Genomic DNA, 23,890 nt, shown 5'->3' with positions numbered 1-23,890 from the left:
ACTGCCTCAAGCTGTATGAGGCAAAACAAGAAAAGGAAAGAAAGGAAAAGAAGAAAAAAGAAGAAGAAGAAGAAGAGGAACAACCCACAAATTAAAGTTCATAATACATTTTTAACATAGTTCGTGGTTTTATAGTCGCTTTAATCTTTTTTTCCCCCGAAACTCCTCCAAAGATTTGAGCATTAGCTGAGCCAACACACAGTTGCATTTCTAAGCAACAAACTAGTAAAACTAGACTCTGGACCCCATCCACAACAGCTTTGTAACATCTCCAAGAGCAGAGAGTGACACGATAGATTGAAACAGATCCAAGGAACCATGACTGTGTTTTGTGTCAAAGGGCTGCTTCGTTCAAGTCTTACCAGGGTAAATCAGGCTCTCCCACAGCACGTCTTCCCTCCCCTGTCTGTGTGCCAGGGGGACACAGTCAAGCCTCAGGGGCTAGGGGTGGCACAGGGTGCCCCTGGAGTCACTCTGGGGTAAACTGAGGGCACACACTGCTGAGGCGGAGGTGAGCGCACAGAGGGCAGGGGTGACCACAATGGCCCTTCTATAGGGCCCTACAGCTGTCTGCTAGATGTCCGGACGCCGACATTTCCCGGAGCCCCCTGACCCCCCACACCAGCTCTCTGCCTGTGGTTGACCTACATCTGGTGGGAGAAGTCATTATCTTTTTGGTTTTTGCTTTTTTCCAAGTCTCAATTTCAAAGAGGAGAGTTGCGTCTCTAGGCCTGGCCTTTGTTCTTCTCTTTTGTGAGGGAAGCCTGAGCCCCGTGAGCCAAGGAGAGCCTCACCCAAGAACCCGCTGGCCTAGGAACAATGGAGTTCAGCTAATCCTTAGCATTGTAAGCTAATCTCAGGTGTTCACATTTAAGTAGGTGTGACAACAGGACCTCCGTGTTGAGCTCATCTATGTGTACCACAGTGACACAGCCAGGCCTGCAGAGTCATGTGGGGTGACCTGGGGCCCACTGTCTTCACACCAAGTGGGATGAGGCTCCCTCATGGGATAGCGGTGAGGGGATGCAGGTCGGGGGCTCAGGGCACAGCACCATGGGACCGTCTATCTGTGGTCTGACAATCACTCCAGTGTCCTTCACAGGGGTCCTTGGGGAGCTTTACTTTTGCAAATCTCCCACCCTGAAAGACACAGGACATGGGTTTGGGCTTTCCTACTTGTCTGAGAGGAAAGGCCACTGACTGACACCAGGGAGCAGATCCCAGCAAAGTGACACCACTTCTGCGGTCTCTGATCCAGCTTGTCTACATGGAGCACAGACCTACAGGTGACATCCAAGGACAGAGGTCAGGAAGTCTCTTGCGACTAGAGGTGTCTAACTGGCTCTGAACCCTTTGCTGCACCAACACACAGATGAAGAGGAGAGAGAGGAATTCTAAGTGTATGTGAATGGGAGGAACAGTCTGGAAGGCAGGGAAACAAGGCCAGAACCAAGAAAAGGGATTTCTAGGGGAGAGAGGAGTTGAATGCTGTGAGGAGGTACAGTATGATGAGGACCATGATGAGGCCACAGAACTGGATGACACAGAGGTCTTGGTGGCGGGAAGGGACAGAAGCTGATCTGAGGAGGACAGGAAGGCCCGGGAGGAGGACCCACAGACAGTGTCCCAGCACTAGCCATCCAGAAAGACCAGCTGCCCCCCTGTAACCCTGAGTTCCCGGTAAGAAACAGTTCCCTTCTCCATTCCCTTCCATTCCACCTGGTGATTCCAGAGAGCACTTCTGTCTCACACCCATGGGCCCCCAGCGCCCCTTCCTTGCTGGCTGATCTTCCCTTTGGAATAGAGAGCGGGCCCAGTCTTACAGACATACGCAGGCAACAGCTAAATTTGGATGACCCTGTTTTGTTTTCATTGCATTAGTATGGTCTTCTCCTTCTCCTTCCTCTTCCTCTTCTATTTCTTCTTCCTTTTCTTTTTCTTTAGAGAGTGAGCGAACTTGTGACGGGGAGGGGCAGAGGGAGAGAGAGACACTGAAACAGGTGCCACGTCCAGGGTAGAGCCCAGCACGGGGCTTGATCTCACAACCCTGCAATCATGCCCTGAGCTGAAATCAAAAGTCGGATGCTTAAACCACTGAGCCACCCAGGTTCCCGTAGTATGGTTATCTTCTATGTCTCATGAATGATACTATTTTTCACATTTAGGATTGCACTAAGACATTTCCTTATAAACTCATTAACAGAAGTAAAACTGAGTCCATTGAGGGAAACAAGATGGAGCAAATAGCAGACTACAGGAGGTATGTGGTTATGGCAAACATGATTAAGAGAGTACATCGTGGTGTGGGGCCATGGCGCAAAGAATCATCCACGAAGGAGCAGAGGGCGCAAAGCTTCTGGTGGACGGGGAGTCCCAGAGTCTAAGTCGAGGGGCTGGCCCAGCTCCTTCCAGAGAGGCCAGGACAGAGGACCTGACTGGCTGGTCTTATAGCTCACTGTGGTTGCTGACCAGGAGGGCTGCCTTTGTAAAATGGCCCAACAGGCTGCCCCGCCTGGACACACCTGGACTGGTAAGTCCCTGTCATTTGGGATCAGAACTTCTACCACTTGGGGTTTTCAGTAGCTGCTCATTCCTAACATGATAATACAAACAACCCAAAGCGAAGTAGTGCAAACACCAATGTTGTGGCCACTTGTCCTGGTCCCCAAGTCCCAGGGAGGCCGGATGGGCATCAGCCCACGAGCCTGTTCCTGGACATCCTGGTTTGGTGACCTGCCTTCCAGGCCTCCAGCTGCTGGAGGACAAACAGCAGAATAGACATTCAAACTGTCACTGGGACGTCATAGAGGTGAGCAGGAAACACCAGACCCGTGGCCCTCCCTGCTGAGGACCAAAAAGAGGGGAGATTGCGACGGAATCAAAGGAAGTCAGCTCGGCAGTAACACTGTGCAGACACAAACAGAATGAGGGATAGGTCTGTCTTCCTTTTTCCTTCTTGACCCCATAAAGAAAATAAAACACACATGTGGGGAATGTAAACTAGCGTGTGCTATTACCAAGTAGCCTGCATTCAAATTAAGGATGAAAATCTAATGCTTTTGGGGGGCTGCTATTGAAAAATTTATGATGTTCTGAAGACAAGATGTTTATCATTCATTTTCTCCCTCATTTCCCCCAGGAGAATCCAATCACAGGTTACTGCTCCCTGCTCCCTCTGCATAGTCCCAGGGTCTCCACCAGAGAAGAAAAACGGTTAAAATAACAGGCGGCCTGTGGGACTTGCCTTTAATTAAATAGTCTAGGAGGCAGGAATTAACTTACAATTTGACCAAAACTAAAGCTCGAGTTTAATTGAATCCACATTATGTCCACTTGCTTGCTTTCTTGTTGGCCTTCTCTTGGTTTCTGCTTTCGTCTCTTCTTGACCCCTGACTTTTGGCTTCCATTTTGAGAGTGGTTTCCTTCAGAAACCTTAGAAAAATGAACATAGGGCAAAAATATGGTTGCTTCTGGAGCATTCCCTGAAACTGTTCCCAAAGAGTCCCAGCCAGGCCTTAGCCCTTCATGAGCTCCCTCCAGGACCTCAGGCTCCATGAGGACAGCTCTAAGAGGGCAGACACCAAACCAGTACCAAGCCTGCCACCTGGATGGTCCAGGAGAGGGCCCTTGGGTGCTACACCGGACTTACCAAACTGAACAATTTAAATGTGTGAAATTTATTGTATGTTAATTATATAATTGTACTTTCACAAAACATGAAGAAAAAGGTGGTGGAGAGGAAGGGGTGGGGAGAGCCTTCACCTCTCTGACCTGAAATGGGCTTGAGACCCCTGGTTAGATGGGCAGATTGCACAGGCCAGATGGGCTGAGAAGGGATCAAATGGCTTGGGCTTTTGAGTCCCACTGGATTTGAGTCCACATCATTCACATGTTCATGGGCAAATCTTTCTGTCTCTCTGTCTGTCTCTGATTCTCTCTCTCTCTGTCTGCCTCTTGCCCAGCATCTTCCCCTTCCCATAAAAGACAATCAATCAAGAATCATACCTCCCACACAGTCCTGGAGCATGGGGACCAGCCAGTGGCTTTGTTCTTCCATGCTCATGGGCCCTGGAAAGGGAATGGCTGACCCATTTCTAGTTCAGATTTTTAGGATGTCCAGACTTTCCAGGAATTTGGGAGTCTGCAAATACAGATGAAGAACCATCTAGAATCAATAGAAAGTGGATAGTTATAGAAAAACCCATCTCCATCACTGGCGACATAATAATGAATAATACAAGAATGAACATGACAATGACAGGATCTCCTAACTCACCTAGAGCTAGGCACTGTGGCAGGTACTTTGCCCACTGTCTCCCCAGTTCTCCCACCTTCCTTCCATATGTGAATATCCTTATTTTACAGAAGAGGTGGTTGAAGCTTAGAGAAGTTGTTGATGTCACTCAAGCAGGCGGGTGGTAAGGATAGACAGTAGATTGGGAGTAGACAGGGTAAGGAGAGGGACTCTGGGTGCAGGAAGCTGAAAGTGGCCTTTGTGTTAATTTACTAGCTTTGCTTTTTGAGAACCAGGCCCCATGAGCCCCACAGATAAGGAGACAGGGTTGTTGCACTTAGAGAAAAGATGGAGGTGACTTCCCAATGTCCTTGCACAGAAATGGGGATGAGAGTTTCTTCCTACTAAGTCCCTTTAGAAGAAGTAGATTTCATGGGTACTTTAGGAATGACTGAAGTCACTGGGACAAAGAGTTGTTCCACTCCTGGAATGGATGTGAGGGGGGTTTGCATTCTTGTCTTGGGAAGTGTGGACCACAGAGGAGCTAGCTGGGTTCCAGGGACTGGATGAGACTTCCTGCTGGCTCTCAGAGTTACTCTGAGCTCTGATACCATGTGAAGTCTAACCAAGCCAGGAGCATGATTCTAGAAGGAAGAAGGACTTTTGCAAGTGAAGCCCAGTGCTTCCCTGGCTCAGGGCTAGACAAGGAGTGAGCCCAGGGCCCATGCCATTGCCAGGTGGTGGGAACTAGAGGGAGGGCAGGGGGTGGGCATGTAGCCACAGAGAGGAGGGGGCTGCGTCATGGACATGGGCCACCATTGCTATGGCCTATGGGCATGTCCCTTTACATGGTCACTGTGAAAGCAGAGAGGCACACACCCTCCCCTACAGGTGAGAATGTCACCGGGCAGCCCCACCTTCAGATTTAGCACCAGCACCTCCAAGCCATGAACCCCAGGCAAGTTCACTAACTTCTGCCTTCCTCAACTGTAGAACAGGGTGACAACCTTTCAGGCTTGCTGTAAACATGAAGAGAGACAATACCCTGCAGGTACTGGTACCATGCTGGCTCTGAGCCAGGGCACCAGCGGCAGCAGCCTTTATAGAATGAGATCATGCCACAGAGTATTTTACCAATTCTGAAACCCCCTCTCCCTTTTTCTTCTTCACAACATTTGGAGATGGAGACCATGACACCCATTTTACAGATGAGCAAGTAGAGAGGTTAAAGAACCTGCTTCATGTGGAGGAGCAAGATGCCAGAGGAGTAGGAGACTTAAATATCATCGGGTCCCAGGAGTTCAGTTAGATAGTTATCAAACCATTCTGAACACCTACAAACTCAACAGGAGGTCAAAGAGATGAAGAGCAGCAATTCTAGGAACAGAAAGGTGACCACTTTCTGGAAGGTAGAACCTGTGAAGAAGTGAATCTGAAGTGACGGGAAGATAGACTATAGCAGGAGGGGCCAGCTCCCAGCAGCAATGGAGCAGCAGAGCATAAAATCGGAACTTTTTGAAGTCTGCTCCACTGAGGGACATTGCTCCAGAGGTTAAGCAAGGGGTGGAGCCCTCACAGGGACAGTGTGGTCTCAGTACGTGTGGGGTCACAGAAAGACTTGGGGTATCTGAGTGTGGTAGAGCTCCCAGGTATTGGAACAGGGGAAGCTGGATACAGAGACAGAGCCGAGCAATGGGCTCTCAGCTCAGGGTTACTTTAAACTGTGATCCAAGTCATAGGCCACTGTTCTTTGAGTGGGGACCCCACAAGTGACAGATCTAGGGAGACTCACCTTCCTCCTCTGGAAGGAGCAGAGCAGGAGCACACTGCAGGAATCTGCTGGGTTTGGAGACTTTAAAAAGGGCTGTGCACCAGAGATAGAAATGCTCGGTCACAGGGCAGGTGAGCACGAAGTGCCAGAGACCAGGGTGATGGGAGGGATTGACTGCTTTTCTCTGAGGGTGCACTGAAGAGTGGGGCCCCAAGCTCTTGGCTCCTCCACGCCAGAGATTGGGAGGCTGCCATTTTCATTCCCATCCTCCAAAGCTCTATGAAAAGCATTCAGGGAACAAAAGCTACTGAGAGTGAACCTGAGCAGATTACTTAGCCTGGCCCCTGGAAAGGGTGGTGCAATTCCACCTTGAGCAAAGACATTTGAGAATCCCTGCAACAGGCCACTCCCCCAGAAGATCAACAAGAATATCCAGCCAGCCAAGACCAAGTTCACCAATCAACGAGAACTGCAGAACTCTAGAGCTAGGGGAAAGCAATGCATAGAATTCATGGCTTTCCCCTCCATGATCCTTTAGTCTTGCAAAGTTAATTTCTTTTTATTTTATTTTTTCTTGTTCTATTTCTTTTAGCTTTTCCTATTTCCTACTTTAACTTTTTTTAAACTATTTCATCCTATCAATATCTTTTTAAAAATCTTTTTAAATTTTCATTGTTATACTCATATTCTATCCTTTCATTGTATTTAATCTTATTTTTTATATACATATAGGTTTTTCTTTCTTTACAATTTTGGGACACAGTTTCTTCTAACAGATCAAAATATACACTAACACTAGCTCATGGCTTTGTTTTAGTCTCCAGCCTGATCATACTCTTTCCTCCTTTTTTTTTTCTTTTTTCAACCAACTTCTTATCAATTCCTTTTTTAGAATCTTTTAAAATTTTCATCTCTATGTCACATTCCATCCTTTCATTGTATTTAATCCTATTTTTGTATATATACATTTTTCTTTCTTTAAAATTGTGGGAGTCAGTTTCTTCTAACAGACCAAAATACAACCAAAGTGTGTGGCTCTGTTTTATTCACCCATCTAATATATGTATATAGTCTTTGTTTCTTTGTTTTGTTCTCCTTTCTTCTTCCTCTGTTTTTGGGTCTCTTCTGCCTTGGTTAGTATATTTTTCTAGGGTCATTGCTACACTTTCAGTATTTTATTCTCTCATCATCTTCTTATCTGGACAAATTAACAAGGCAGAAAAACTCACCTCAAAAAAAAAAAAAAAAAGAACAAGAGGCAGTACCAATGGCTAGGGATGTAATCAATATGGACATTAATAAGATATTGGAACTAGAGGTCAGAATAACAATTATCAAGATGTTAGCTGGGCTCAAAAAAAGCATGGAAGATACTAAAGGTGTCTATTACTGTATACAGTCTCTGTTCCTTTCTGGTCTGTTACCTTTAGGCTCTCTTTTTGCTTAGAGAACCCCTTTCACTATTTCCAGTAAGGCTGATTTGATGTTTGCAAATTCTTGTAATTTTTGTTTGTCCTGGAAACTTTTTATCTCTCCTTCTCTTTTCAATAACAGCCTAGTTGGATATGGTATTCTTGGCTGCATAGTTTCCTCATTTAGTGTTCTGAATATATCATGCCAGTCCTTTCTGGTCTCTGTGTATAGGTCTGCTGTCAGTCTAAAATTTCTAGTTGTATGTTACAAGTCTCTTCTCCTGAACTGCTTTCAGGATTTTCTCTTTGTCACTGAGACTTGTAAGTTTTACTATTAGATGAAAGGGTGTGGACTTCCTTTTAGTGATTTTGAGGGGGTTTCTCTGTGCCTCCTGGATTCTGATGCTTGTTCCCTTCACAAATTAGGGAAATACTCTGCTATAATTTGTTTAAAAAAAAAGAAAAAAAAAAGATGGACATCACAGATATATTCAGAACATTCCATCTCAAAGCAAAAGAATACACATTCTTCTCTAGTGTACAGGGAACAGTTTCCAGAATAGATCACATCCTGGGTCACAAATCAGGTCTCAACTGGTACCAAAAGATTAGGATCATTCCCTGCATATTTTCAGACCACAATGCTCTGGAGCTAGTACTCAATCACAAGAGTAAAGTTGGAAAGAACTCAAATATATGGAGGCTAAAGAGCATCCTAGTAAAGAATGAATGGGTCAACCAGGAAATTAAAGAATTTTAAAAATTCATGGAAACTAATGAAAATGAAAACACAACTGTTCAAAATATGTGGGACACAGCAAAGGCGGTCCTGAGAGGAAAGTATATGGCGATACAAGCCTTTCTCAAGAAACAAGAAAGGTCTCTACACAACCTAACCTACACCTCAAGGAGCTGGAAAAAGTACAGCAAAGGAAACCTAAACCCAGCAGGAGAAGAGAATGTAAATATGGAATAAAATCTAAATGACTCATACATATGGTTTACAAAATAATTAATGTCAATTTATGGAAACTAAAAAAAAAAAAAAAAAAGAAAGAAAGAAAGAAAGAAAGACCAGAGCAGAAATCACTGAAATAGAAACCAAAAGAACAGTAGAACAAATCAACAAACTTAGGAGCTGGTTCTTTGAAAGAATTAATAAGATTGGCCAGATTTATCAAAAAGAAAAGAGAGAGAACCCAAATAAATAAATAAGAATGAAAGAAGAACCCAAATAAGATAAGAACCCAAATAAGAACCCAAATAAATAAAATCATGAATGAAAGCAGAGAGATTACAACCAACACCAAAGAAATACAATTATAAGAACATATTAGGAGCAACTATATACCAGCAAATTTGACAATATGGAAGAAAGGGATTCCTAGAGACATATAAACTACCAAAACTGAACCAGGAAGAAACAGAAAACCAAACAGACCCATAACCAGTGAGGAGATTGAAGCAGTTATCAAAAATCTTCCAGCAAACAAGAGCCTAGGGCCAGATGGCTTCCCAGGGGAATTCTACAAAACACTTAAAGAAGAAATTGTTCAAAAAAATAGAAATGGAAGGAAAACTTCCAAAACTCATTTTATGAGGCCAGCATTACCTTGATCCCCAAACCAGAAAAAGATCCCATCAAAAAGGAGAATTACAGACCAATATCCTTAATGGACATGAATGCAAAAATTCCCACCAAAGTACTAGCCAGTAGGATCCAACAGTACATTAAAAGGGTTACTCACCACAACCAAGATGGTTTTATTCCTGGGCTGCAAGTTTGGTTCAACATCTGCAAATCAATCATTGTGACACAATACATTAAAAAAAGAAACTACGAAGAGTCATATGAAACTCTCAACAGATGCTGAAAAAGCATTCGACAAATTACAGCATTTTTTCTTGATCAAAACTCTTCAAAATGTAGGGATGGAAAGTACATACCTCAATATCATCAAAGCCATATATGAAAAACCCATGGCAAATATCATTCTCAATGGGGAAAAACTGAGACCTTTTCCATAAAGCTCAGGAACACAGCAGGGCTGTCCACTATCACCACTGCTAATCAACATAGTCCTAGAAGTCCTAGCCTCAGCAATCAGACAACAAAAAGAAACAAAAGGCATCTGAATCGGCAAAGAAGAAGTCAAACTCCTCATTCTTTGCAGATGATATGATACTTTATGTGGACAAGACAAAAAATTCCACTCCAAAACTGCTGGAACTCATACAGGAATTCAGTAAAGGGGCAGGATATAAAATCAATGCACAGAAATCACTTGCATTTCTATACACCAACAGCAAGACAGAAAAAAGAGACATTAAGAAGTTGATCCCATTTACAATTGTACCCAAAACCATAAGATACCTAGGAATAAACAAGAATCCATACTCAGAAAACCATAGAATACTCATGAAAGAAATTAAGGAAGACAGAGCAAAATGGTTGAAAGACCTCAATGTGATACAGGAATCCATCAAAATCCTTGAGGAGAATACAGGAAGCTACCTATTTGACCTCAGCCACAGCAACTTCTTCCTAGAAACATCGCCAAAGGCAAGAGCATCAAGGGCAACAGTGAACTATTGGGGCTTCAAGATCAAAAGCTTTCGCACAGCAAAGGAAACAGTCAACAAAGCCAAGAGAAAACGGACACTATAGAAGATAATTGCAAATGACATATCAGATAAAGGGCTAGTATACAAAATCTATAAAGAACTTATCAAACTCAACACCCAAAGAACAAATAATCCAATCAAGAAATGGGCAGAAGACATGAACAGACATTTCTGCAAAGAAGACGTCCAAATGGCCATAGTCACATGAAAAAGTGCTCAATATCACTTGGCATCAGGGAAACACAATTTAAAACCACAATGAGATACCACCTCACACCAGTCAGAATGGCTAAAATTAACAAGTCAGGAAATGACAGGTGTTGGCAAGGATGCAGAGAAAAGGGAACCCTCCTACAGTGTTGGTAGGAATGCAGGCTGGTGCAGCCACTCTGGAAAACAGCATGGAGGTCCCTCAAAAAGTTGAAAGTAGAGCTACCCTATGACCCAGCAATCACACTACTGGGTATTTACCCGAAAGATACAAATGTAGTGATCCAAAGGGGCATGTGCACCCAAATGTTTATAGAAGCAATGTCCACAATAGCCAAACTATGGAAAGAACCTAGATGTCCACCAACAGATGGATGGATAAAGAAGATGTGGTATATATACACAATGGTATACTATGCCACGGTCAAAAAAACGAAATCTTGCCATTTGCAATGATGTGGATGGAACTAGAGGGTATTATGTTAAGTAAAATAAGTCAATCAGAGAAAGACAATTATCATATGATATCCTTGATATGAGGAATTTGAGAGGCACGGAGGGGGGTTGCTGTGGGTAGGGAGGTACCAAATGAGACAAGATGGGACCAGGGAGGGAGACAAACCATTAGAGACTTTTAATCTCAGAAAACAAGCTGAGGGTTGCTGGGACTGGGAGGGATGGGGTGGCTGGGGTATGGACATAGGGAGAGTATGTGTTACGGTGAGTGCTGTGAATAAGTCTGATAATTCACAGACCTGTACCCCTGGGGCAAATAATGCATTATATGCAAATAAAAATAAATTAATTAATTTTAAGAAAAGAAAAAAGGACGGCTTTGGGCAACCTGTCCTGCTACTCAACCAAATTTCTGACACACCACTTTGTCAGTGTTAACTGCAAGTAGAATCGTATATAGAAAACCATTAAAAATTGATAACCATTGCAAGATTTAAAAAAAAAAGAACCTGCTGCAAATCCAGTCTCCAGACTAGGGCTCATTCCATTGCACCAAGACTCTGTTTTCTTTTGTTCTTGTTCCCTTTTTGGTTAAACCCAAATACCCCCAATGAGCCCCCTTCCCTGGCAAGCTCCAGCAGCCAGACGACAGGCAACTTCCTTCTCACTCAGGATCCATAGCAGTGTCCTGGTTCTTGCTGTCCTCGGCTCCTGGGGGATAGGCTGTCTGCTGCCCTCGGCTCTTCCAGCCACCTTTCATGTCACAGGAGTGGACCTTTTGTATGCCCTCCTATTCCACTCTTACTCACTGAGTTAAAATGCATTCTGCTGCGTTAAGGTGCACGTGTGTCCCCATGGTTGGTGACTGTCTATGGAAAGATGCATTTAGAGGAAGACTTGTCTTCTAAGTGGCTTAAAGCCTTACTGTCGAGTGCAAGGCCAGCTTTATCATGAGAGGTGGCTCTGTGGGGCGACACTAGTGTCTGTCCACCCTCTACGCAAACACCAAATAGGCATCAAAAGCAAAGAAGCAGGAGTATGAGGAGGAAGTTCACAAGGAAGGGAGTGGGCAGCTCAATGTTGAGTATGAAAAGGTTCAGTTACTGTGTCTGGATCCCAAACTCCCAGATTGAAGGGAAAGTCAAAGGCACTCACCGCTGCAGAAGGCCCTGTGGCATGCCCCAGGCTGCAGAAAAAGTCCTCAGCAGATCTCCAGAGCCAGGGATCACCTTGACCTCCTTTTCTGCCCACCATTCTCTCTTGACTTTTTCTCTCTACCCTATCCATCCCAGACCCTGCTGTGGTCAGAGGTCGCTGCATTAAAATCATGCCCAACAAGAGTTTTGCTGATGTCTTAGAATTTCTAGGGTGACCTAATTCCTTGTGTCTGTTTTTCACGACTTTTCTATTTTTTTCCCCCTCTCTTGTTTATAAGAGCGAATTGCTGGACTGAGATCAAGCGGTTCATGGTGCCAAAAAACCAGGGAAGCTGCTGAGGCTCCAAGGGCGCTGCAGAAGGGCCTTCAGGGGCAGCATCACCCCACTGAGCGGTGGCCTGGCATGCAGATCCATGGGACCGCTGGTGTCGGTCCTGCACCCCGGCTCACCAGGGCTCACAGCTCAGGTGCACGACAACCACCACTCTGGGCTCCATCAGCAAACTGCCCTCAGCTCTGGGGGGGGGCATCGCTTTTACCTTCAAAGCTGGGGTGCAGGTGACTTGCACTGGTGTCCTGTAGAAGAAAGAGAAAGTGTTCACGGCAGAGGGAGGGGTGCACACTAGAATAGGGCGTAGATGACTCTTGCATTTTCTTCTGCTGGGAGCTCCTGAGACTTACAGCCTGGCGTGTCAGTTCACACCCCTGAGACTCCAGGGTTCCTGTGTGCTTGATACGGTAGGATTACTTCCCTGACCCTGGGCCCAGAAAATGAGAAAAATGCTATCGGAGCTTGCCCAAGATCTCTGAGATAATAAATGGAAAAGTCCCAATAGAAACATAAGTTTTTCTGAATCTAAGACTAAAAAGAAGTTACCCATATATCAAAAGGTTTAGATTGTAGTGTTTGTTCTTTCAATCATACTTAAGTGGTGGGATTATTTGAGAGAACCTGATGGTGACTCTTGTGTGACCCATATTTAATCTGCTTGATCTATGCAGGTGCTCCTTTGCACATTCCTTAAAGGGAAGCCCCTTGCTGGGGTGAGCTCCCACGGACTTGGGAATGAAAGCCCCAACCAAGCATCTAGAGATTCTAGGTGCTTCCAGCCCATCAGCTCATTCAATGGATACTCTCATCACCCTCACCATGATCATCATCCCTTACCCCTGTCCGACACTGGACAAAGAGGCACAGAATCTTAATTCACCAGCCAGAGTCCTCCGCAGAGGTAAGGTAGTGTTGGCTCAAGCCCAGGAAATCTAGTCCATAGTCTCTGCATTTCACCACTTTGCTCTCTTCTGCGGTCTCTTTCTAAGCAGCCCTCGCTTTTCTCAACGTTTCTGTGGGGGAGAGGGGCACAGATTCAATTGTGCAGATGACCTGACCACACTGTGCTTGCCCTCCTGGAAGCTATAGCTGGGCTCAGTTCGTTGAAGACTCATTGTCAAAAGCCTCACCCAGGTATTTGGGATGACCCAAGAGAGAAAGAATATCTGGGAGTAAATCCTTTTAGATCTGCCCCCCAAATTTTAATGTGCACACAAATCCCCTGGAGAGGGTATGAAAATGCAGATTCGGAGTGGCAGGTCTGAAGTGGGCTGGATGCTGGACTCCTTCCTCACAAGTGGCCAGGTGACGCAGAAGTTTCTAGTCTGAACACCAGGCTTTGAGTAGCATGGCTCGAGACCACAGTTTTCCAGACTAGATTCCAGGGACTAGCCTGGGATTGTGTGAAGAGTTTTGAGTAAGATTTCCTTTGAAAAAGAGGTTTTCATGCTTTGAAAAAAAGTTTGAAAACCACAGCCCTAAATTTAATATCCCATACATTTGGAGATACTTACTAGAATGTGTGGTAAGAAATTTCTGTCCCAAAGATCATTTTTTTATAGACTTTGCTGACTCAGGGGAATCAGCAGCCATATTTGGACAGCTGGCCTCACAGTGACCTCCCTGCTACCTAATGGAAAATGTTTAAGGTACTCTACTTAGAAATAATTATATTTACATAGCCTCTGTGGTCTCTCTCTCTCTCTCTCTTTCACAGATGCTTGTAGGAGAAAAGAATATTCACTTCTGGAATTCATCAGCTCCAGCTGTTTACTTCCATTTGAGGCCAGAAACTTATTTTTCCCCCTGTGGTTAACTTTCTTATGGGAGAGGGGGAAGGAAGGCCTCTAACATGCAATTATCAGAAATTGTTACCCTTCACCAACAAAATCACTCAATTTGTCCCAAATGTTGACTGAGAGCTCACCACCAGACCAGAGGAGACAAGATATGGGGGGGCTGAAGGACCTTAATAGAATCCAGGGTCTTCCACCATCTCTAGCTGCATTCTTCAAGGATAGGATTCTGTGATCAGAGAAGTCAAGGAAATGCTGGGCTACACGAATTTGTCTACTATAGGATTTCCTAGAGTCGACGTAAGCTAATAAAGCTGTAATGCTCCAATAGTCACCAATAATCTGCCATGCTGGGGGGTCCCAGTGGCTCAGTTGGTTAAGTGTCTGACTCTTGGTTTTGGCTCAGATCATGATCTCACAGGTTGTAGGATAAAGGCCCACTTCAAGCTCAGTGCTCAGCAGGAGTCTGCCTGGATATTCTCTCCCTCTCCTTCTGCCCCTTTCCCCACTTGCATATGCATTCTCTATCTCAATAAGATAGATAGATGATAGATAGATAGATAGATAGATAGATAGATAGATAGATGATAGATAGATGATAGATAGATAGATAGATAGATAGATAGACGATAGACAGGTTTAAAATTGTCTGCAGTGTTTCTTAAATTTCCTTGAGCACAGACAGAGCCTGCTTTTTATTGAACATCTCAAGGAACACTTATAGAATTCCATGGATCCCAATTTCTGAGACCAGCTGAAAGAGCCCCAGCTTCAGAGATTCTAACAAAATCCCTAAAGCTGGAGGACATCTGCCCTTGCTGTCTGGTTCTCAACATAAGAAGACACCAAGACCTTTCACATCTGGAATTCCAATTCTTCCTGCCTAAGATTCTGGGCCAGCCCTGGGAGAGTGATGTCAGAGGCTGAGGTCAGAGGGCCACCCTAGTGGCCAAGGGCTGCTGCTGCAAGACTGGGGCTGGGTTTTATTCCTCCTTTGGGTCTCCGGGGTTGCCTCAGAGAGCCATCTGTAAATGTGGGTGGGGTAGGACAGAAGGAGATCACAGGAAGATGGTCAGAGGGACATGAAGGAGGAGGTACCCAAGCCAGTAGATATGCACAGCGTTCAGGAGACTGGGGAGAGTAGGAGAGAGGCCTCTGGGTATGAGAGTTGGGAACCTGGACAGAAAGTACAAATTTCAGGTGGGCCTGGGCCAGTGCAGTGGGAAATCAGCAGGTCACTAAGATTCCATTCGGGCCAATATTGGGTGGGGCCCTGTTTTGCAAGAGTACCCTTCTGCTGTCCTGGGCCTCAGCTTACTCATTTCTCAAACAGGGAAGATTGATGGTTCTAAAGACCCGCCCAATAGTCGTTTTGGCAGCACATATACTAAAATTGGAATAATACAGAGAAGAGTAGTATGGCTCCTGTGCAAGGACGACATACAGATTCATAAAACGTTCCATATTTGTAGCTATGGAGAGCCTAGATGTCCATCAACATTAATGGATAAAGAAGATGTGATATATATATATATATATATATATATATATATATATATATATATACAACAGAATACTATGCAGCCATCAAAAAACAAAGATCTTGCCATTTGCAATGACATGGATGGAACTAGAGGGTATTATGCTGAGCGAAATAAGTCAGAGAAAGACAATTATCATATGACCTCACTGATATGTGGAATTTGAGAAACAAGACAGAAGATCATAGCAGAAGGGAGGGAAAAAGGAAACAAGATGAAACCAGAAAGGAAGAGAGACCATAAGAGACTCTTCATCTCAGGAAACAAGCCGAGGGTTGCTGGAGGGGAGGGGGGTGGGACATGGGGGTGGGGTATGGACATTGGGGAGGGTATGTGCTATGGTGAGCGCTGTGAATTGTGTAAGACTGATGAATCACAGACCTGTACCCCTGCAACAAATAATATATTATATGTTAAACAAAACAAAACAAAACAAAAAATCCTCCCGGTCTGGCACGTCCCTAAATATGGTGGTTCATTGGAAGCAAGTTGAGTGAGCCTAGGAGGTACACAAACAATTTTTTATTTTAATAGTGATGTTTTTGTTTTAACATTTATTAGAAAAAAATGTGAACTAGAACCTCCTGCTAATGCTCTCCCCAGCATTCCTGCATCAATGGAGGCTTAAAAAAGAGGGAGCCCCTGGGCCTCCAGCTTTGCTCAGCTCCTGAATTCTACACAGTAGGGAACAGACATGACAAAAATGAGAGCAGGCAAAGGGAGCTGTAGTTATGGATGCCCAGGAAAATTCAGAATTCCCTCCAGGGAAGTAGGCTTCCTGACTATGGGAGGGAGCAGGTTCCTAGGGCCAGGGGAGGTATGACCATGAGGTCACAGGCTTGGCATGCCCCCCTGTACCCCAAACCCCCTCCAACCAGCAGCCAGGAGAGGGCTGGGCAGTACCCAAGCTCAGCTGCTTCTCAAAACAGCAGTAACTGTCATGTGTTCCCTTTACTGAGGCCTTCGCTCGTCTGCTCTCCAGTGTCTTTGGTACCCAGATCCCAAGTCACGGAGTGCTTCTCTCCCAGCTGTGCCGTTTGTCCCCGGAAGGGACAGACGCCTGAAGATATCTACTGTCTGCAGATGAAAACAAAATGCCAGAAAATGCCCCATTTCCTGTCTTTCCAGCTGCCTTACAGTCTTTGGATTCCGAGACTTGGACTGCATGCACAGCATGAGATTACCTTAATTCACGCTGCTCCCAAGTATACCTTGCGAAGCTCTGTTTAAACTGAAAGGTAAGAGAGTGCTCCCTGAGTTAATTCCAACTAGGTCTCCAGCTGACCCCTTAATGCTGCAGTTTAATGTGACACAGGCTTCTCTGCAAAGCAAATGGCCGGGCTTAAATAATGTAAAACTTTCTATTTTCTGACTCTGGTTCCAACCTGGCTCCGGCAGGAGGGCTCTGCCCATTCATCACTCTCCTGCCGGGAATATTAATAACCACGGGGGGTTAGTGAGGGCCTGTTCTGTGTGAGGAGCTATTCTAGGAACTTGACATTTATTAACTCACTTAACTCCATGAGCCAGGGACAGTTATTATTCCCATTTTAAAGATGAGGCAAGTAAAGCACAAAGAGGTTAGCGCCCAGGGTCGCATGGCCGGGTAAATCACAGGGCAGGGCTTTCGAACACTTAACGGGAAGGTGCCCTCCCTAGAGAAAAGCTTCCAGGCCTACATCTTTCTAGTCATAGGCTCAAACAAAACAAAACAAAAACCAAACACCAGATATGTGGATTGCAAGTCAGCAATTTTCGCTGTGGATTGAGGACACTGAAAGCTTCCTCTAGAACAACATGAGAATTTAAGAATCTCAAAAAAATCTCCAGGTAGCTGGGTTTTGAAATGTGACTGCAGGCGAGGAAAAAACCTGAGGCTGGCACCAGCTGGGCAGTCCAAGCTACCCAGTGGGGAGACGCCAGGAGAGAAGGAAGGAGAAAACAGGGAGTGGAGAACCCCTTCTGGAACCTCTGTCCCAGGGTTTGGTGCAGGGGAGAGAACCCGTTCAGTTCTTCCATGGGGAGCATCCTGGGAAACCCATCAGTGGGTACAGGGGGTTCAGTGGGAAGCTGATCTCACCTGCTGCTTATCAGCCCAGCTTATCGGGGGAATAGGAATCAGTTTTGTACAGAATGGCAAATGTTGCACTGTTAGCCACATGGCCTTGGACCTGGAATCCAGGTGGGCCCTGGGGGCTACACTCAGCATGTTGGTGTCTGCCTGGTTGGCACCCCACGGGTCCGTGTGGGTCCATGTACAGTTTCCTGCCCACCCTGGCCCTGGGTAGTACCTGGTTGCTAGGCCATCAGTGATGCTCCCAGCAGGAAAAAGCCCTATAGACAGGACAAAGTAGGCATACTTAGGCCATGGGAGCCGGTAAAAGGTCAAGCAGACAAGCCAATGCAGCCACCAACCAGGGACTTCTCCAGGCTTTGGAGGGTAAACTGGGTTTAAGGTCCTGGGCCTGGGAGCTCAGCCTCAGGATTCTTCTAGCCACGCCCCCACACCCCCACACCCCCACACTCCCACACACCCCCCCACGCTCGTTCTAGCCACGCCCACCCACAAAAGCATTCTAGCTATGCCCAAGCTTAGGCTCACTTGGCCACGCCCAACCCCCCAAGCTCCTTCTAGCCACACCTACTGCCCCTGAGAGCTGTGCTGTACCATCTCTCTGTTGGTGGTCCCAGCCTTCAGTCTCCAGCCAGTACCTCCCTTCTCAACTCCTGACGGAATACACAACTGCCCACCTGACATCCTCACTTGGGTATTTCATGCGTATCCCAGATTTCACTCTGATCGCCTCTGCACCAGACCTTCTCTTCACCTTGGCTAGTGCCAACTCCATCCTCCCAGGTACTAGGCCAGCAACTCTTGAAATGATCCTTGATTTCTTTTTGTTTTTCACCCCTCACACCAGCATGTTCTGTATTAGGTTGTCTGCTCACAACATATACTCCTCACTCCTGGGCCTGTGTCTTGATCAAGACCCCTGCTTCCCACCTGGACCTTTGCCTTGGCCTCTGCACAGCTTTCTGGACTCTCCTCTGACTTCCCACCTGGCTGCTGAGAGAGCCCTTGTCATGGGAGTCAGGCCATGGCCCCCTGCTCAGAGCCCTCTAAGATCCCACCTTGACCAGAGCACGGGCCCTCTGACCTGGCCTTGGAGCTCCTCTGTCCTCCTGTGCTGTTGCACTCCCCCTCCCCCTCCAGCCACTCTGGGCCCCTTGCCCATCCCAGCGGGCCCTCGTCCTTCCTCAAAGCATGCTTCCCAGATATCTGAATGACTTGCTTCCTTGCCTCCAAATTCTTCCAGTCGCCACCCTCCCAGTGGGGCCTACTTGGGTCACTCTACTGACAACAACTGCCCCCTCCCAGGCCCATGACATTTCCTCCCTCCCTTTCCTGATTCCTTTCCTCCATAACAGTTTCCCCTTCTATGCATTCACTGTCTGCTCCCTTCCCCGGGGAGGCAGGGGCCACAGATGCAGGATCTTCACCCACATTGGCTGCTGCTGTATCTGAGCACCAGGCACCAGTAGGTGCTGATGCTGGTTTGTTACCCAAAACCCCACCTATCCGCAGCATAAAGACCAAGAGCCCTCTTCAAACAGAGGAGATGCTCACTGTTAGGATTTATAATCCTTAAACCGAAGACCTTCAGCTTTCTGGCCTCCCCTGTTGCCCACATGCCCAGGGAGCTCACTCAGGCCCGGCTCTCTGGATCTCAGCCATCAAGGGAGGGAGCAAGGTGGTCCCTGGGGACATCTGAGCTGCGGGACAGAGACTTTGTCCTCTTCTTGCTGGGACCCTAGGGAAACCTGGGGACCAGGAGCTGCCCCAGAGGCAGTCAGGTAACAGGAATAGTTGGAGGTTTGCTAACCATAGGCTGGCTGGCGACAGGCTGAGGCACTAAATTCAGGCAGGCAGACAAGGAGCCCGTGGCCTCACCAAGACGCAGGGCAGGCGGGACCCCCCAGTGCTATGTGCTGTCTCTTCACCAAACTGCAAGCTTCTGGAGGGCAGGGCCTGGCCTTGGCCCTTTTCCTCTGCGCAGCGGCTGCCTCAGAACTTGATACACAGTAGGTATTCGTCAGAGGCTCATGAGGTGAGCTAAGCAGTCACCAAGTGACCTCTGGGGTCACTGCCTTTGTTTGCACATTCTTAGCATGGGCAAAACCCTGGAGGGGTGCACATATGGAAGATATGGTTCCCCCCAGTTTTGCCTCCCGGTTGGTTTCTTGGGATCAACCAGTTTCCTTTGAGGTAAGGCAGCTGTGTCTGCTCCAGGATGTTTCAGAGTGGCCTCCGCTCTCCACTCACCCTGGGTTACCCCCAGGGCATACCCCGAAAACCAGAAAAACGGAGCCCTCCTGAGCCCCGAGAGACAGAATGACATTTCTACAAGCCCTTTTGAAAAGAGAAAGGAGCCTGGAAGATCAGACCATAAAGAATCATCTCCTACATTTTCCTCCTTCTGCCCATCATAGAGGACACGAGGGAAAGGGCGGGATTCACCTGGTTTCCCTACACCCGTCCCCTAATGGTTGCATCTTCTCTCCCACGGGGGGAACACAGTCTCCTTTACAGCTCCCTTGTCGCTTTCCTTCTCCAGGATGGTTTGCCGCTTTGAGGCGGTAGGAATCTAGTGTGATTCCTGAAGCCTGGGAGATTTTCTACCTGGGGGCTCACGCTTTTGCAGGGAACCGAAACTGTGCCCTACCTGTTCTGCATAAACCAGGACAACCCCCAAGTCCCTCCCACCCTTTCAGATCTATCCTTGAGGTCTCCACGCAGCTTTCACCACCAAAGGGAGGCCGCCAACCACACCAAGAGACCTGTCCCCAGCTCGGAATCCCCGAAACCCCCAGAGCGGGGAGGAACGGCTCCATTTCGCGTGACAGCTAGCTCGCTTGAGGATCAGTGGAAAACTCAGCGACACTGGGAGTAAAGAAGTTGGAAAGAATGTCGGTCTTTGCTGGGATTTAATATGACAGATTTCTGGCTCTGAACTTGGACAAGATTAACTCTTCGTTCTGAAGGAAAAAAAGGAGGGAAAAAAAAAAAACCCACCTCTCTGAAATCACAGTTTGGTGGAAAAATGTGCAGCTCTCAAAGTGTCACAGGCCATCAGATTTGCACGTTCCCTTTTTCCGGGGCTGCATATTTCCTGCGTCGGACAATATGTTTGTTACCCCTCTTCTGTGCCAGGGACACATACAGTAAATTGTCAGCTCGAACCATGTAATCTCTTAACCAGAAGGCTCCAACATCTGCTGGCCAGTTGTCGCATGGTTGGATCATTAACGTGGCTTCTAATTTTACCCTTTGAATTTAACATAAAAGTTTTAATGAGCGTATGTAATTCATACTTTCCAACTTCAGAGAGTCCTGAAAGAGAAACCTATGCTTTTATAATCCAAGCCTCTGACGTAGCCGGTTTTATTTTTAAATCCCGCTTCCCCCCCAACCCCGCCCGTGCACAAATGCATTATAAAAGAGACCACTTGGACATCATCTCCCTTTCCAAGAGAGGCATTCAAATATTTGTCTAGGTTTTGGTGAAGAGCCCCTTTCAAGTTTGGGCTCAGATGATAGGGCAGACGTGCGCATTCTACATTTCATCCTGAGAATCTTGTTGTGAGCCCCCATTCATCTGTCTATAAAAACAAATTGAAAATTGGCATGAGAAAGACGACCCCTGAGTCATGTTGAGAGAATTCAGTTTTAAAACTTGCCATCGCTCTCATGCCTGTTTTTACTGAAACGAGCTGGGGTTAGTAATGGGTTGTTCCTGCCAGTTTAGTTCACTTTTCCCATTGCCTCCTCTCTGGGTATGCCCTCAGTCTCCAGCCTAGAAAGTGACTGCACTGGATTAAATGCAATTTGGAGTGACCTTTTTATTCAGAGACTTGCCTCCGTTAATATGTTTTGGGCTATTTTTTAGGAACATACTCCAAGCGACGAGAGCAGAAACATTCAAAGCCAATAGAGAGAGACTGTCCCTTGAACACCGACTAGAGCTGTGCTTCTCATTTACCAGCTCCCGGTCAGTTTCAAAAGGAATCCCCCATTTGAGTACTTGCCTCCTGTTCGGGGTCTTCTGTACTGAAAGCTTAATGAAGCTTTAAAGCAAAAGTCCCAGAACGAAGTTTGTTAGTGTGGCTTATTAACTCCTGCTGGAAGTTCCGCCCATGTTCTACAGACACACATCCTTTTCTGCCATGTCCATTTTATCTGCTCCTGCCCAGGAGAAGGGGACAGCAACACCAATGGTGGATTGTTATAGGAGATGAAGGGGACAACTTCCCTTTAATTCTCTCAGGTTTATGCAAGTTCGGAAGTAGGATTCCACTGCAGCATTTTGTAGGGAGAACCACATCTCAAATATGCAACATTGATTCAAACGCGTGAGGCTGATGAGCTTGACCCATTCATTCCTCAGGAGCTATGTATTGAGTTCTGTTTTATGCTGGGCAGTTTCTGAGCCCCAGGAACATAGTGGTGAAGCAGAACAAAAACCTTACATTCTAGCACGGGGTGAAAAATGATTAACCCATAAACGATTTGCCTATGGCAGTGAAATTTTTCTCTTGAAGAGCCGAAGAAAATTTCTAGTTTCTCTGGGGACTAGCAGTTCGCTATTTTTCTAGAATTCTTAGGAAATTGTGCCCGTAAAACACATTTCAACAGCTAGCGGCCAGCACTGGGGCTGGTAAAGGGGCAACGGCCCTGGCAGTGGGGCCGGATGGCAGTGGGGAGCTATCTAGAAAGAATCTAGTCCAAGGATTTGGACTAAACAGGCTTGCAGTCATGGCACACGTGGGAGGGACCACCACCGCCTGTGTCGTCTCACATTCTCTCAAGAAGACAGAGGAAGGAAGATGGGGACAGTGACATGATAAGGGAGAATGAGGATCAGAGGGGAGGAAAAGGGAAGAAGTAGTGTGGGGAGTAGCTTGTGCGGGACTTCGGGCACCGAACCACATCCTACCCGTTAACTGGAAAGGACAGAGCTGGCTTCCATCCTCTTCAATCAGTGGGACAGACCTGGCTTCTTTGTGGCGAGTTTCAAGGATGATGTGGCTTATTCCAGCTCTTTCTCTTCCTAAGCTCTTCCCTTTGTCCCTGCCCTGAAGAAGGGCAGGATTTGCAGGAAGAGTCCTGGGTCTGGAGCATATATAACGCAGGGGTCGGGCACCAGGGTGGCTCAGTCGGTTGAGCAGCTGCCTTCGACTCAAGTCATGATCTCAGGGTCTTGGGATCAAGCCTTATATCGGGTTCCCTGCTCAGTAGGGAGTCTGCTTCTCCCTCTCCATCTGCCCCTGCCCCTTGCATGTGCTCTCTCTCTCTAATTAATAAAATAATCTTTAAAAAAACACACAAAAAAATCACACAGGGGTTATCACGGTGCATGTGTCAATGGAATACGAAAGGAAATATGAAGGCCATGTAAAATCAGCAGCACGTCGGTTACCCCAGTGCCCTACCTCCTGAGATTTCTTAAGCTGCATCCTTGGAGCATTTTACATTTTTAGCTGAGCACATATTTGATGGTGCTGACTTAAACCGCTGCTGCCCAGTTTGGCTTCCCAGGACCAGAGACGAACAGGAGACGGGGAGAAGACAGCTGTGTGGGCTCACACTAGGAAGGTCTCGGGACTCTGCCAAGCCAAAGAGAAGGGTCATCCTTACTCTGAACATCTACCATACTTTCTGAATTCCTCCAAGAAGGCATTGATTGAGGTGGGGGTTGGGGGAGGAAAGAGAAAGCCAAGGAAAGGGATGGCCTTGCCACATGGATGGCCCACAGTCGCGCTCCCTCAACCGCATCCTTTCAGCCGCCTCCTCAGCCCTCAGCCTCTAGGACAGCTTAGCTTTGTTAACGGGATCCATCCATTCAGCTCTCCCAGTCCAGTCTGTCACCCAGCCCTACCCAATTCACCTTCAACCCCTCCAACCTGTGCTGGCCAATCTAATATGGCAGCCACAAGTCAACTGTGGCTATTTCAATTATTACAAATTAAATGAAATAAAAGATTCAGTTCCTTGGTCACATTCACATCATCTCAAGGGCCCAAGAGCCACATGTGGCCAATGGCTACCATATGGGGCAGTGCACAGAGAGAGCCCTTTCCCCTCGCAGCCGGTTCTGTTGGGCAGAACAAGGGACTGTGTCCCAAGGGAGCACAGTTGGTGTGAAGCCCAACTGTCCTGTCTGTGGCTCTCTCACTGAACCCAGGCATTGCTACTTGAGGAAGTGACAGCCTCCCTCAGCCCAGAGTTTCACCATTTCTGGCCAGGACTAATGTTATAGTCTCCTAGATACCTCAACTTGACCCTGAGGGTTAGCATG

The 23,890-nt window shown here is 46.7% G+C and overlaps 1 long non-coding RNA gene and 1 other non-coding gene across 4 annotated transcripts in view; both read left to right on the top strand.

Annotated features, from left to right (window-relative positions):
• Positions 1-20,957, top strand: part of LOC101693205 — a 28,805-nt gene extending 7,848 nt beyond the window's left edge. For 2 of the 3 annotated variants that reach the window (XR_006603349.1, XR_006603348.1), the window contains 4 exons: positions 12,144-12,332; positions 12,868-13,097; positions 16,662-16,771; positions 20,150-20,957. This is a non-coding gene — a long non-coding RNA (uncharacterized LOC101693205). The remainder of the gene's footprint in view (positions 1-12,143; positions 12,333-12,867; positions 13,098-16,661; positions 16,772-20,149) is intronic. The other variant, XR_006603350.1, reaches the window with a different exon arrangement.
• Positions 15,359-15,462, top strand: LOC123388862. The gene has a single exon (XR_006603384.1). It is a non-coding gene; the product is annotated as a U6 spliceosomal RNA (small nuclear RNA).
• Positions 20,958-23,890: the final 2,933 nt, after the last annotated feature.

Source organism: Mustela putorius, unplaced genomic scaffold, assembly GCF_011764305.1.
Source record: "Mustela putorius furo isolate JIRA1106 unplaced genomic scaffold, ASM1176430v1.1 tig00003913_pilon_pilon_pilon, whole genome shotgun sequence".
In the NCBI taxonomy this organism is placed as follows: domain Eukaryota; kingdom Metazoa; phylum Chordata; class Mammalia; order Carnivora; family Mustelidae; genus Mustela; species Mustela putorius.
This window is presented reverse-complemented; position numbering and strand designations above follow the sequence as displayed.